The 16,763-nt window shown below is 29.2% G+C and overlaps 1 long non-coding RNA gene across 1 annotated transcript; it reads left to right on the top strand.

Moving 5' to 3' along the window:
• Positions 1-4,218: 4,218 nt before the first annotated feature.
• On the top strand, positions 4,219-8,980 carry LOC134719354 (uncharacterized). The gene is made up of 3 exons (XR_010107560.1): positions 4,219-4,307; positions 6,565-6,588; positions 8,893-8,980. It is a non-coding gene; the product is annotated as an uncharacterized LOC134719354 (long non-coding RNA).
• The last annotated feature ends 7,783 nt before the right edge of the window (positions 8,981-16,763 follow it).

The raw sequence follows: 16,763 nt of genomic DNA, 5'->3' as shown, positions 1-16,763 counted from the left end.
TTTTTTTTAAATTGCTGGGACTATCATACTAATAGCATAATAGACCCCGATAAATCAGAGCTCTACCGTTAAATAGTAATTATTATTAATGTTATTATTTTATTTTTTACGCTGTCTTAATTTGTAAATAATTATTAAGTATAATATGTATAGTATAGCGTCGTGTAAGTCATTTTTGGGCTAGACATTGTTTGCTTTATAGTGTATTGAATAATTTTTATTGCAATCAATTTATAATTCATTACAAGGAAAACTAAACTAAGTGGACCGTATGTCATCGCATACAAGACAGCTGATTGGATAAATATGATAGGCTGTTACGCCTACATTGATTCTGTGGTCCAATCGAATACCAGCAGACTCCTGTCAGTAAAAACAAATTTCAAGCGTGGATAAATTAGAGATTTATTTGTGTATTCATTATTTGAAAAATAAGTTAAACTATTCGTGTAATCTTTTTTAGGTGAATTTCAAAAACTGTTTTTTTTTCACTTTCTTTAATATAGGAAGGTATTTAAATATGAGCGTACCACATCAATGATTTGTATAGTGAAAATCCTTGACCACATGTAACGGAATTTTACGAGCATTTTATATAGCGACTTGTGTTTTCCGGAACGTACTATTTTCAATATTTCACAGACCTCTGAAAAAATTAGATCATACAGGTTTCATCTACCATGTGCATAAAAAGCACTATCAAATTTTATTTGTAAATTGTAAAATACTAAGAATATTTTTGTATATGTACTAAATAATCTGAAATAAAACAAAACATATTTCTCTCGGCCTGAATTCAATCGTAATCTGAAATAAAACAAAACATATTTCTTTCGGCCTGAATTTAGTCGTAAGCAAATTTTCATATCTATTTGCAAATGACGAAGAATTCTCCTTATAAACTGTGATTCATTGATATTTAATATTACTTCTATAATTAAACCGACAGACTAACTTTAAAGGACAAAATACAAGCGTGTACTACCAGCCAAGGAAATGAGTTTAATTAAAGTAACTAATCTAAGTGGTCATCGATGTGCAATATTTGACACTGGGCATTTTTTGTGGACCAAATTGAATGCAATACAAATAATGTATACTATCAATCAAAATTAAATACTTTTGAATGTAACAATATGCTACAAATTCATTTGATTCACTGAATTTTTATATTTTTTTTTAATCTAAATAAAAATGTAATAAACTGCTCCCGTTTAATATAAATAAGAAGATGTGGTATGTGTGCCAATGAAACAACTCTCCGTCAAGTCACATGGTATAATTTAATTAGAGGTCAAAAGTACGGCCTCAACACGGAGCTTTGGTCCTCATTGATCAGCAGCTATAACGGTCCCTAAAATGACAATACAATTAAAATGGAAAACAAAAGTATAATCTATAAGTACGGTCATTTCGCTACGTTATTTCGTCAATTCCGAATTGCAAGTAATCGTCTCAGTCACTGTTTATCAAAATGAGTAATAACACTGGTGCCTAAAAAAATCTGATTCGAAACTGAAATATAAACCATTAGATTTTATCAATCGTGTCTTAACTAACGTTGTTTGATATTTTTTCTATGATATGATTAACTCCAGTATTTATTTCGTGCTAAAAAAATAAAGATAAAAAAGATAAATGGAGTTATCGACATCGGTCTTTATATGTATATAATGGTCAATATAAACTGTCAATTAATTTTTTAAAATATACTTATATTGTTGTTGAATTTATTTAAAAAAATAAAATGATGTTTTTTTTGTAAATGTAATAATTCAACCCGGTTTAACCTTTTAAATTTTATATAAAAGATAAAACATGGAACTTCATTCATCATACGTCCATTACGTTCACGAATGGGTAACTGATATTAGAGTATAAAAAAGCAGCATATCATTCGTTAATAAACTTCAGAAAAAAAACGCAATTTGTAATTAGTGGTTTGAATTTTCGTCAGATGTGCCACTGACATAATGGCTGTATTATGGGTTAAATATTTGCCACTAGACGTTTAGTAAAACCCATTCAAATCCAAATCAAACCGCTCTAAAGAGGCAAAAGAACGTGACATGCAGTGCTATCAGATGTATATGATCAGATTTGTTTCAGCCATCAGTGCACATGATAAATAAGTGATGCACGAAAAAAAGGAGATGTAAGATATTCGCCAATGAGACAGCAGCCGAACTACGGAAATAACCGAAAGTCATAAAAAGACTGCAACAAAAGACAAATATTCCAACATTATGTCTTATAAGTGCTATCAATTATTTATTTCGGACAGAACTCGGACATCGTAAAGTCTATTCATTTGTAACATATTGGACTTTTATGTTACGTACCGCATTGAAACATAAAAGCGGACCTCGATGAGAACAAATGGATTGAAAGTTTGCAAGTTTACTATTTTATTTTTAACAGATTCACATTTCTTAAACCGTGCATCAATATTTTAATGTTTTTATTTAAATTTCTTAAATGTCACATGTATTGTTCATTCATTTGTTAAAAATTGTGAAGCATGCGACTTTACTAAGAATACACACATTTAACTGAATTCGATAAAATTTGATGACAAAAACCCGATAAATAAATAAAGTTTGTCTTGCTTGAGTGATTTACCTGTACAAAGCTCGGGTCTCGACGATGTTTTAAACGAATTGATGCCTGTTTGAAATAGTTTAACGGGGGCGTGGCCTAATAGTTTGACGTACATTACCAGCAACTTGATTTCAATTGATTCACCGCAAAGAAATCTATTTGACTGGCGTTAACATGAATTGAAATGAATTGAAATGAATTAAAAATATTTTTTAATTTTTGTCAATCTTTATCAAATAACAATTAATCTCATTTAAATAGCGTTAACACGTTTTTGTCCGTTCAAGCTAAATTCGGGTTACTAGTGTTGATACGGAATACATACAAAACATTAAATTCTGACTGTTTTTTTGTCAATCATTTATGAAAGTTCAACAGTTAAATAAGTGTTCGACATTAGCAGCCAGTATGTCAAAATAAGCTTAACATGAGGATGTGAATCAAATTGGTGAACATAAATTTGACAGCTAGTGCCATTTAAAACATTCCACTACGTATGATAACAAATGATATTAGGACAGATTTCTTTAAAGTTTTTATATTTCTTAAGTATTATTTGATGATTTTAATAGTTATTTTATTTACGGTAGATGACATTTTAAACTTCAGTCATCATAATGTTGTTATGTGACAAATGTATTTGTCTCTAAATGAATAAATCATACCTTTTGTTTACTTTAATTTTTGTTTTAGACATTAATCATAATGCCTGCACCAATTATTCAAGATTTAAGACTAATGCCTACCATTATTGCGCCAATACACTTTAGTTTATTGCTGCCTAGAATTTAAGCTTAATGCTTAATTTAACTTATTGCCGGTAAAATATATATATTATTACATGGTGTTCTTTTTCAGGTCAAGTGAGAGCTTTTGTCATGTATAATCTTTGGAGAGATCTGATTTGATTGGTAGCACCTTCATGTGTGTAAGTATTGCTAGTGTATTTTGTATCAATAATTAACGTTGAACAATTCGCAGATTCAAAACTTAAATGAAACTAAATCGACTCTGTTCAAGCGATCTGACATACTCTTTATAAAAAAGTATGACAAGGAAGTTTGTTTTCATCAATGTTGTTCATCTTCTCAAAATATAAAATAAAGTGCAAGAATTTCTTTACTTTTCTAAATTTACTGACAATAAAAGCCATTATAAATTTGAATAAAAGGTTTGAAACAAAAATACTGTAAGAACCCACGAAGGACTACAGTAATAAATACTTATTGACTGGAACTGTTTATATTTCATTTGAGGGTTGAACAGCAAACTGTAAAGAGACGGAATGCGACTTACGGAAACATGCATTGTATATTAACAATTAATATATAACATGATTATGATATCCATATAATACATTTTACATATAGATTCTACCACGTCATAATCGGATTTAACCAACGAAGAACTGAGATCAAACGAACCACACGTTAATTAAATTTCTTTATACAATGGGTGCAGAAAGGGATAAATTGACGAAGAATAAGAGAAAAGGAGTTCCGTGCTTACAAAAGCAATATAATGATTTTAAAATTAAATATGAGAAAATATTTGCAGTTTAATCATGACATTATGTTGTATTCAATTAGAAAGTTTCTTGCAGGTATTACTTATCCGGCTCTGTATATACTATTGGACAAATTGCTGTCTGGTTAGACCTTTACCTTTGTCGTTTGTACTACTATAACTTTCCCTTACTGATGTAGGTAAGTGTTGTGATATAATATGAATATCTGTATACATTAAAGCAAATATGGAATACACTTCAATGACTAATTACTTATATACTAACTATTGAATTACGGCTGCTTAGTAACATACATATTACAATTATACCAAGTATGCTACTACTTGTAAATCGTATATAACTACTATTAACTGTTTCTTCGAAGACACAATTCAATATTTTATATTACTATGAATAATACTTAATTTGAATAATTTCAGGTAAAACTACTTTGGTTTCATTTTGTTGAAACCATTTCTTTTATGACTTTGAATGTCCCTTTGGTATCTGTCGTCCCTCTTCCTGAGCACATCTTCTTTCTATGTCATGGTATTATTTAGCTATACCCTCTGGCATACTACATTAAATTTGAAATATGTACATAGCTTTTATAATTTAACTTTTTTATTAAACAGCTTTATTGGAAACATTGCAATTAAACTAAAGCAAAAATGTTTAATCATTTTAGATAATTTAAAAAAATAAATAGTAATCTTTGCCTGATTAACTTTACAGACTATCAAGATTTCGAAACAACAAAACTTTAAAAGGTCAAATGGAGGAATAATGTATTAAACATGCATTCAAAAGTATATGGCATAACAATTGAAAAAAATGCAGAAAAAAATGCAAGATTACATGGGTGTTTCAAGTATAAAAAAAACAAAATACAACTGACTGGACCCATTTGAATACAATTCATGCTATTTACTAGTCAGCAGTCACTACTTGATATATTAGTACTTATTCATTGAGAACCTAGACAAGGAGCATGTATATGCTCTTCATATTGAACATTGTGCAATATTGCAAATCGACTTTTATGCCCAAACAAAGTTGGAATTCCCATTGTTTCCTTCTGTCATTGTGGAAGGTCAGTTTTTGTTATAAATGAATGTAGATTTGTGTATGAATCAAAGGAAGATATGAGATGAACTGACTACTGCAATAAGTAAATACGCACATATTCAGTATTGCTTAATGGCTGCATAGAATGATGCATATTACAAACATGTTACGGATGGAATTATGTTAGTAGTAAATTGCAATATACCACACTCAATAAGAAAGACATCCATGCAATAATTTCCCTGAAGATATCATGATATTTATGTAAACACTTTTTTTCGGGTGAAAATAATTTGGTTACTGTAATATTGCTTTTTAGATAGTTTAAATTTAAATCTTTATAATAAGCTCAGTTCAAGTGAAAGCAAACATATATAACCTTTTAAAAGCGTGAAATTATGCATTATGACAGAATTCAATTTCATGAAGGGCAACTGTTATCTTAGTTTCGTAGTAAGTTCGCAAAAAAAAAGAGATCCACATGCACACACTCTTCGGTAACTCTGGTGACTAAGCTTTTAAATGTTAATGACGTAACAAATGGTAACCCGACCGGTTATTTGCAAATAGCATTTTGCTTTTTTATTTCTTTTTTTCGTAATCTGCACTTTCATATTACACTAGAAAAACGGCTCAATGTTTGATCGATGATTGAGATGAATTTATTATACCATCACAACAAATCGAGACGCCACTGGACCACAAAGGCTTTGGAAATACTTGAATAAAAAATAAAAGCCAATTGATATTAATATTTTAATTTTTTTTTAACAGCTTATGAAGTATATCATTAGTTTAATGCATTTTTTTTTCAGTACAATTTTGTTTGCATTGTTTACAAATGATGATCTTTCCTCATTTTTTTTTGAAATAACTGCACTAATATTTGCAATGAGTCATGTTAAATACCTGCGGATGTTTTATGTTTACCCTTAACAAATGTTATAATAAATATGCGAAAACTAATATGGGTAATGAGAGGGAGCACAGTCATTGCCCTTTTTACATTGGTATTACAAACTGTCATGTCTTTTTAGTACTTCAGGAAGGATTTTCTTAGTGCAATGTAATACGATATTAACATACCGTTTGCAATGTTACATATTATCAATATTTCTTCTTTTTTTTATCAAAAATAAGGCACAGTTATTTGTCATCTGAAAAATTTGTTATCCATGCAGTTCGGTAAAGTTTAGGTTAATTCCACATTAAGCTCACGACTAAAAGATACTCCAAATGACATTTAACCAGATCAAAATTTTTCTTGATTTAAAATATTGCATAGTGACATTTTCTTGGTTATACTATTTAAGTGATCAATGGTCAAATGTACGTATGTGTATTTGTTCTGCTGTTAAACTTCTAGATGTATTATTTTCGATTTGTAGGACAAAATGGCAAGTTTGAATGAGGTAAGATTTCACTTTAGATATCCATTTATCATCTCACTTATTGTTGTAAATAGCCACACATACCATACAGGTTTAAGTATTCTGTCACGGATACTAAAAAAAACGTCTATATATATGAGATAACAACGAAGAGGAATTCAATGTTTAAAATTCAGGGAGACTTTAAATCTGATATATACTAATGGTGTCAAGTTGTTTTATCATTGGTTAAATAACGTGTATTTGTTATTAATTTTCATCATCCTGAACGAACAGTTTACACATTACAATTGCAGGAAATATTAGTGATTATACCACAACCTTATCATACCAGGTGCAGGTTATGAAGTGAAAATGTCTGTTTTTTCAAAATCATATATCTTAATGAATTAATCAATGCATGCTTTTATAATGTCCTGTTATATGTCCGAGGTCCATAATAATGGCAAAAAGGTGTTATAATAGCCAAAATAAACACCAAGGGCAATAACAACAATCTTTGGCAATTATTACCGACCAATAAATAAACTGGCAAACAGCTTCAATTAGTCTGCATTTACCATTGTTAAAATAACTTTTGTCTTGGGTACGTATTCCACCTTATTCTTTCTTAACTATCAATACCAATACAATATCTTACCATTACATTCAACAACGTTTAAACAATTTACATTTTTTTAATCGCAAGGTGACCCTATATAAACGTGCGGTTGATTGTTCTTGTCGCCCATGGAATGCAAAGAGCAAACTTTTATTAAACCAGACAGTATTTATCCTATAATTAGAATAGTAGTACAAATATGTAAATTTAAGAGTTGTTAATCAATATGATATGGTTATCGTCAAATAACTTTGTTAAATATGTTAAATTGTAAGCTTATGCACTTGCTCCGAGATAAGAACACGTATTATCAAAAAATATTCATATTGACCAAAAAGGTTATATACAAAATAGATACATAGGTTTCAGTATTAGATAAATACAAGATACTATTGATTACTCAGAAAACTTTAAAGTAGATGGTACTTAGTTGTTGTTGATTTTTCCAATGCATTTGACTCCCTTGAATAGAACTTAATGTCAGATACCTGAGTTAATTTTTGCTCTAAAAGTAAAAAAAATGGTTTTATAAGATGGATTAAAACAATTTAGCCTGTCATATACTCAACAATTGATGGGTGTACAGCAGTTTTATTTTTTTTCGAGGAGGAATTCTACAAGGGTGCGCAATCTCTTCGTATCAGTAGTTGAAATCATGACAATGAAACTAAGACAAAACTAAAAGATGGAGAGATGAAATTAGATGCATGGTTGCAATTGCTCACTGAAAATATGTCAATTTGCAGATGATATAACACTACTTCTTGAATCACCGAAACATGTTAGTTTAAAAATGAATATATTTGTTAAATTTTGAAAGTTTATTAGGATTCAAATTAACCAGAAATAAAACAGAGGGATTTTGGTTTGGAAAACTTACACATAGAAGAGACAAATTTTAACACATGAATCGGAAATCAGAAAACATTAAAAGTTTTGGCTTTTACTTTGGTTATGATAATCAATACTGTCAAAAACTAAATACTGGTAAACAGCTAAAAAAGTGTGAAAATATAATTTATAATATAAACTGGATAAAAAGAATGAAACATTAAGAGGTAAAAATTGGTAGTAAAACCAATAATTCTTCCAAATTTAACTTATATTCCATCAAACATTAACGTACCAAAAGAAATAATACAAAAGTTAAAAAAGTTGAGGTTAAACGTGCAACCCTTTGTGAAGATTATTTAGAAGGTGGGTTAAAATGATCGACATAGAACTGTATCTCAAAGCGCTTGAATTACGCTGGATCTTAAACAAAACACTAGTGACAATTTGTCAATCATACCAAGTTTACCTAAACATATTTGGTGAAAACCTTCTGATATTTCTAATGAACATTCAAAATGATAACATGTTTGACAAAATATTATTCAAATTCCTTCCTGAGTTCTATCAGAAATTTATTAAAACATGGATTAATGTTACGCGTGGACAGACAAAGATCCAACAAACATTTCTAGATATAAGAAAACACAGTGTATGGAGCAATCATAATATACAAACAAAAGGAAAATACTTCTTGTTTACTAAATGAATTGAATAACATAGTCCTTATGTAAATGACATACTTGATGAAAGAAATTATATATCATAAAATAAAATATTACCTAAACTAAAAATAAACTAGATTACATTAGAGAATTGTCCTTATTAAATAACTGTGCACTTATATATATATATCATTCAATGTTTGTATTAGCATTTGACTTTTCTTACAGAAACTTATTAAAGCTGCTCGTGACGGAAGTTTAACAGATTTGAAACTTTTCATTGAAAAGGGCGCTGATTTAGAATACAGAGGTGAAGTAAGTGATATATACGACAACATATACATAAAGATATTATTATACGTATGAAATGGGAAGTGTTCTTTGGGCACATTTATCGTTTCTTGATGTTAGCTGTTTACACAAAAAGTTCATAGTAAGGACAGTGTGTAACTTGCAATGTTTTTCATACACTTTTCAACAAAAAAGGGGGATGAATAACATGACACAAATTGTGGGATGACTTTTTGAGTAAAATAGTGTTTGGTCCATTTTGAAAAGGTATAAGCCCCAGTCACACTGTCTGTCACGTTTTACTACGTTTGAAAATGCTACGTTTCAAATACGTTTTGAATAAAAATGTTCCGTCATTTTTTGTAGCTAGGTTTTACTAGGTTTGTGTCAAATTCTCATCCCGTTTTCCTACGCATTAGTACGTGACCAACATTGATACGTTTCGCTACGTAGTAAGCACGTTTTGTTACATTCCGCTAAGCTCTGATACGTATTTACTAGGTGTCAGCTTCGTTTAAATTTTCGCTACGTTTGTTGTGGAATTCCAGTTTTGAAAAAAGGATCAATACGTTTTTCAAGTTTCTCCTGCGTTTCGATACGCTTCGTTAAGTATACTCCCGTTCCGCTACGCTTTCAAAACGTAGTAAAACATAGCTCTTGACACGTGACAGTGTGACCGGAGCTTAACAGTAGTATTTCCAAAGCTGTCAAACATACCCTTGTAGCATGAAAGTATCCATATTTTGAGTAACAGACGATATATGTTTTTCTTTAGTTTTTATATAGTTGGTAGGTGGAACAGATAATGAGCATTCCTGTTATATTTTACAGATCAATGATTTTGAACAGTGATCAAATTTGAAGAATTAATATAAATCCATCATTCATTGATTAATATGGATAAACCCTACGCACGACTTTAAACCCTAATTAAATAGAAAAAAGTAAAAACACAAAAATACTGAACTCCGAGGAAAATTAAAAAAAGGAAAGTCCAAAATCAAAAAGCAGAAATAAGAAGATGTGGTATGACTGACAACGAGACAACCATCCCTCCGTTGACAATATGTAAAGAGTAATCAAATAAAGGTCAAAGTACGGCCATCAACACACAGACATGTCTACATATGATTAACTCACACACATCTGATAAGGATCGTAGTCAACTAACAATTCGATAATGGGGGACCCTTTGTAATGTGCGCACCATTGATTATAAATTACAATAAAAATGAACAATATTTGGTTATGAAACCTTACACATCAGAATCTCCTCATAACAACTCCTGGTGAATTCTAACATCAGAGATTAATAATATTTATTAGTTTACTCTTATTAATGATTTATCCTCCTCGATTAGCATACTACTAATACAAAATCCTCACTAATTAACTATTCCCTGATAAATACACCGTTATACGTGATCATAATCAAAGCAACCACTTAATAGAGTAATGTGTAATAGAATATTCTTATTATTTTCTCATCGTATTGGTATGATTATGTTGTACATTTATTTCGCATATATACACCTGGAAAAAAGTATTGCAACATTTCCATTGAAAACAATGTGAAATGACATGATTGTAGAATGTGTATAATTTGTGTTTTACCGAATACTTTTAATATGTTTATGTTTTAAAATTGAATTCATGGTATTGACTTACTTTTTATCCAATTTAAAGGCTACATGGATAGGAGATAACAGCTTCACGGAAAAGTTTTTCGCGTTTTTCACAAAAAATGCAAATTTTGCAGGACTCATTTTTCCAAAAACATTAGTTCTGCAATAAGTACAGATGTTTTTTTTATGCATTTAATCATTTTCTGTGTCAGATGTTTATTTTGCTGAGAAAAATACTTTTATAAAATGCCGGTATAGAATACAAGACAAAGTTTGAATAACTTTTTTCAGTACAGCTCTAATGATGCATTTTTCTAGTCTTAATTTTGCCTAAAATGTAAGTCAATAACACAAATTTATTTTCAAACCAGAAACAGATTAAAAGTATTTGGTAAAACCCAAATTATACACATTCTACAACCATGTCATTTTACATTGTTTTCAATGGAAGTGTTGCAATACTTTTTTCCAGGTGTATATACATATATATATAGCACATCTTATACATATATATTATCTACCGAATTGCAAAAATTTAATGTCGTTTATATGTTGATATTACAGGATTCATTTACACCATTATTATATTCAGTCTACTTTGGACATCTGGAGACAGTCCAATACCTTGTTTCTGTAGGCTCTAACAAAGATGCTCAAACAAAGGTAAGATATATCCTGATCAAACTCACTAATGTATGAATAAACACATCATCAGTAACACAAAACTTGATGTAATTGAATAAGTGAGGTCTCATTTAAATCTTGTCATTAAAACGAAAAAGATAGTACAGGTCTTATCTATCTTTGAAAACATATATTTTTGTCAAAACACATATTTTTTGGAGAAACATATGTGAATGTGGGTTTTATCATGGCAGTTATACAACTCCGTTTATGCTGACATCATTTATTCGAGTCGTAAATAAGAAAAGTCCTACAAAGACACAATAGCAATAATATAAAATAGAATTACAGGAAATGAAAGTATCAAAATTACATGTAGCAAATAATGTAAACATTACATATGCGTCAATAAACAACTATCAATTAGCGTGAAATAATCATCGATATAATTAACGGTTTATCTGTTCCTTGAGTCAACATAAAATATTTTGTTTCTAACTAAAATTAAACTAAACTAACTATAAACTTAAGAAATCATTGTGAATATCAAGTACATAATACCATCCATTTCTTAACTCACAAAATACGAAAAATATAAACAAACACACATTATTGGTTTAATTTGAATAAAAGTAATTATTCCTATTTCAATTACTCAACTTCATACAGTTATCATAAAATCATGAAATAAAACTACAACATAAGTGATATAACCAATATGTTAAACACAAAACATATCCTCAGCGTATGGTACAATTGTTGTTTCAACTGATTTCTGGTCTCCTTACATAACTTAAAAACTCTTTCCTGTTTAAATAATTAAAACAAATCTTAATAAACTAAACATAATTTATTCCAACTAAATTACATAGCTGATAAAATAATACAATAGAAATCTTTAAACTTCCATAAAAATTCCTAACAACAAACGCACGTGCGTTTATTTACAAGTTACCGGATGTTTACAACAATCAGTTGATGCACGTACCAGCCATCGTGACGTATCACATTCCTAACATACCAGAGTTCAGAGAAGGTTTCAGTGTTATCACATGCTGTGCGCATGAAATCGGATTACATTAATCATTACAAACACGCGGTCGTGAGAAACAATAAAGATGCAGAATAATTATTGAACATCGGGAGATAATACCTATCATTGTAACATTAAGATGTGAAAATAATCGATTCCGCTTAATTGGCAATACACTTACTTAAAAGTAATTAAAATTGATTAATTACTATAAAAAAACTCATTGATCTATATAAATGAAATTTCCAATTTTACTGTTAACTATTTGAGCAAAGTAAAGTACAATATAATTCACTAGTTTTTAGAAACATATTCTAAAAATGAAATTTACATAACAATTAATTATAAGACTTCAAAAACATTGTTTCTATAGATTTAACAAATAACATACAATTTCTAAAACATAATTTAAGAAATCATAAAACACTATGTAAACTCTTAAAATACTAAAATGACAAAGTAAAATACAAATACTCAAACTGACCTTTTTATATGAATTTATCCTGCTGACAATTATATGTCTGTATAATACAGTGGTCAGCTTGCGTGTGCCGCAAAGGTCCAAATGCAAGAAAAATTATACTTTAAACACGTGATGTTTTCCCGGGAAAATTATTTAATGAAACAATTAAAATAAAAATGAATTTGAATTTCATAATTAAAAATCTCTGTTTATCAAAAGGTTACTTTAAGTGTACAAACAAAATTAATAATTTTATAAATATTTAATTTACTATAATGCATCCGTTCTAATTCTGGAAAATCGTCTGCAAGTCTCATATTCCCTAATCTACACATGCTAAAGCAATTAAAACTTGCATACACCATAAAATTTGTTTGTTTACAGAGGAGCTAATCCCGTGAAGCTAATACATGATATCTTCCACAAAAATCTTATCATATATGATTGTACACTTTAACCTACTACACATATAGTTGAAACAATTTATTTATATTTATATATATATAAAACTATAACCTTAAAACATTATTACAAAACAAAATAGTTTACAATTTCACTCAAAAATATTGACGTGCAAATTACTATTTTACACATATGTTACTCTGACCCTTATCCTCTAACTTCTGGACCAGTACATACTCTTTTTGTTGAACAGACTTGTTTTATTGACAAACAATAAAGTATCTTTTTTTTTCTCTCATTGAATTTTGTCAGATGCTTAACATACAATAACAAAAATATTGAACTCCGAGGAAAATTCAAAAAGGAAAGTTCCTAATCAAATAGCAAAATAAAATTATATAGCACATCAAACGAATGGACAATAACTGTCATATTCCTGACTTGGTACAGGCATTCTCAAATAAATAAAATGGTGAATTTAAGCTGAATTTATAGCGCTAAAACTCTCATTTGTATGACAGTCACATACCGAGTTTGTTTCTGACAACGCATTTTTTTTTACAACACAATTACCTTTTTTATGAATAATTGATGAGACAATTTCTGCAAACTCGACAGTCAGATAATATGAAGTATTATTACTTTGTTCTAATTCTTCACCAATTCATCCCTTTCTGCACACAATGTTTAAACCTATCAATTCAAATTTATTGATGAGTATTTACTCATCTACCTATGTAAAATTTAAAACGTGTCTAAAACAAATTATCCAAAACGCTTTTCAATATACACATGGTAGCAGAAGCTATTAACACAGAATGATATTGTTTATTGAACGTCCTTTTTTACGAATCTCATCATACTTAATCAGCCAACTATGACCTAAAAATAGAGGCAGTGTCATAGATCAGTAGGAAGTAGTGTTAAAGGGAAAATAAATGACTTGATCAGAAATATCTTTCTACCAAATTAGTATAAAAAGTAAAATCACAAAAATACTGAACTTAGAGAAAAATCCATTCGGAAAGTCCATAATCACATGGCAAAATCAAATAACAAAACGCATCAAAAATACGAATGGTATAATATACTGAGTAAGCATATATATTCAATATTTTCCAATTATTTGTGATTTCCATTTTTTTAGTGAAATTCAATGTAACAGATCAAACGGCAAATGTTTATTGCAATTTATAGGAAAAGGCTATTTTTTAACACTTTAAATACGTATCACCAAAAGAAAATTACCCATATAATTATACTAACAAAAAAGTCTCGTACCATATAAGTTTATGAAAAATTAAAGATTAAATGGTGGTATCTCTCTAAACAATTTTAAGTAACAGAAGGTAGTCAAATACTGAAAAAATCTTTAATATTATAAATATTATAAGATATGAAAAAAACTATTATTCGACAAACTGATATAATATTACATTGATTTGATGGCAAAATTTTGATGTTAGAACACAGCCTTGTAATCTTTCGACCTTCGATATATAATAAATGGATGCAGCTCCTCAAGATAATGTGTTGAATCCTTTAAAAGATAACCGTTGAATATTTACTATTCAAATTATCTTAAAATTAAGATATTATTGAGTTCATCTATTTTTGTGATCGTGGAAAAATCTACAGATATTCCGGTTTAATTATTGCCATTTAAGGAAATGTTCTCTATTATTAAAACAATGCAAACCTTTCTGAATTAACAGTATGTTCTTGATTATAATGCAACTAACAATATATAACTTCAGATCATGCCCTGATCTCTAATAAAGTAAATCTGTAAATATCTCCAAAATGATACATGTGTCCTGCATTTCATTATATCTTGTTTGTGTGCAGAGGTTAGTGTTTTTGGGGGCTATATGTATATGTATCAACCGACTGGTATGCGTTCTGCATTGCCTGCTATAAACAAAATGTATGATGCAGATCAGTCGAGTGGATTAGATTTCCGGTATTAAGATAACTTTAATAATAGGAGCTCCTGTGGTCCATTGTGAGAGGAAGTTGGTAATTAAAGATCCTTATATCATGGGCACCTTTAATATAGAGCATTTACACCAATGCATTCATTTTCAAACCGTTTCCCTAACCTGCTATACATTGATACACATTAGAACTGTCGTTTGTTTCGTTATGCATTACGTCTAATAAAGACACATGTTAAAACATTGAATTTTCCCCAGATAGGTTTATTGAACACCTTTTGTTTTTAACTCTTGACACATTTATTCTTTTTTACAACTAACTCAAATGATATTAACATGTGGTATAAATCAAAATCTTCTTCTGTGTCTAAGCTTTATTGATGTGCATTAGTGGAATAGTGCAAAACTGTCATACTAAAAAATAATTATTTACATTTTGTATCTATTTAGTATGTGGTGTTTTTTATTGCTATTGCTGTCAAGAAATCAGGTTCTTCTAAACTCATGGAACCAGAAAATCTTTCATAATTTCGAACATTACATTTATAGTTTAATACATTTCTTATCGTAATAATACAGTGGAATATAAATCATTATATATTGCCAACTTATTTCTTGTTTATTTAATATTATCTCAAGGTCTTGTTGCACAGGACTAAAACATTAATCTTCTTACCTGTTTTACCTATAATTTGTATCAGCACTTAATTTATGAAGAGGACTTACTAATGTAATGACCAATTAGCATCATTCATTTTCATAGCATTTTAAGATTTCTGAATATTTATATTTGAAATGATACTAACTTTTAAATATTCGCATTTTTTTTTTAAGTAGGATTACAATTGATAAATAGAAAAGGTATGATAAAAACTTCCATCAGAGTGTATGTAGCATTACAAAATTGCGGGGGGAAATCAAAATGAAAAATACTAAGTATTAATAGTTCTTTCTTACATGCTTAACTTACTGTACATGTCTTTGTTATTCACTGTAAACATGTTATACTATCACAAAACTATTCTCTTGCAAATCTAGACAGTGCTAGAATTGAATTCGTTATCGTTATAATGGTGCCATATATATGTATTGCTGATTAATGAAAAAAAACCAGCAGATGCTTTTCAACTCATTTTTTTATTTTAAATTTAATGGATAAGTTAAATCGAAAAGACAGGTTTGTAACCATTTCAACACGTTTTTGTCTTTTGGCTGGTACAGCTATAAATATACAGGCTGTCAAACAGAAACTACTCACAACAACCATTCATCGAACAATCTTGATGTTCATAACACACATTTAAAGGTGGCAACGTTGATTATTATTTGTTATTTAAACATAATTCCGTTGCACACTAACTTATATTACCATATTTTAAACTTAACCTGGTCAGAGAGGCCAAAATGCAAATGTATATATCCTATCTTAATTAATTAAATACTATTGTGTAAACATCTAAATTCGATAATATTGATTAAGCATAAATTAAATCACTAATATGTAAATAATATCTTAGACTTATATAACTATATAAAGCTGGATTATATTTTTCCTGTGATTCTTCTGAGTCCATTGATTAACTTTCTTTTTCCATTTTTTTTAACTGACCGTTTTGAAGGACGTTTACACTGACACTGACTTCGAATAAATGACCAGTTTACTGAAAAGTATACAGGAATCTGATGTACAGTAGTCGTCTGTTTATATAGTTCATACGTGTTTT

The sequence above is a fragment of the Mytilus trossulus genome, chromosome 5 (genome assembly GCF_036588685.1).
Source record: "Mytilus trossulus isolate FHL-02 chromosome 5, PNRI_Mtr1.1.1.hap1, whole genome shotgun sequence".
NCBI lineage: Eukaryota > Metazoa > Mollusca > Bivalvia > Mytilida > Mytilidae > Mytilus > Mytilus trossulus.
This window is presented reverse-complemented; position numbering and strand designations above follow the sequence as displayed.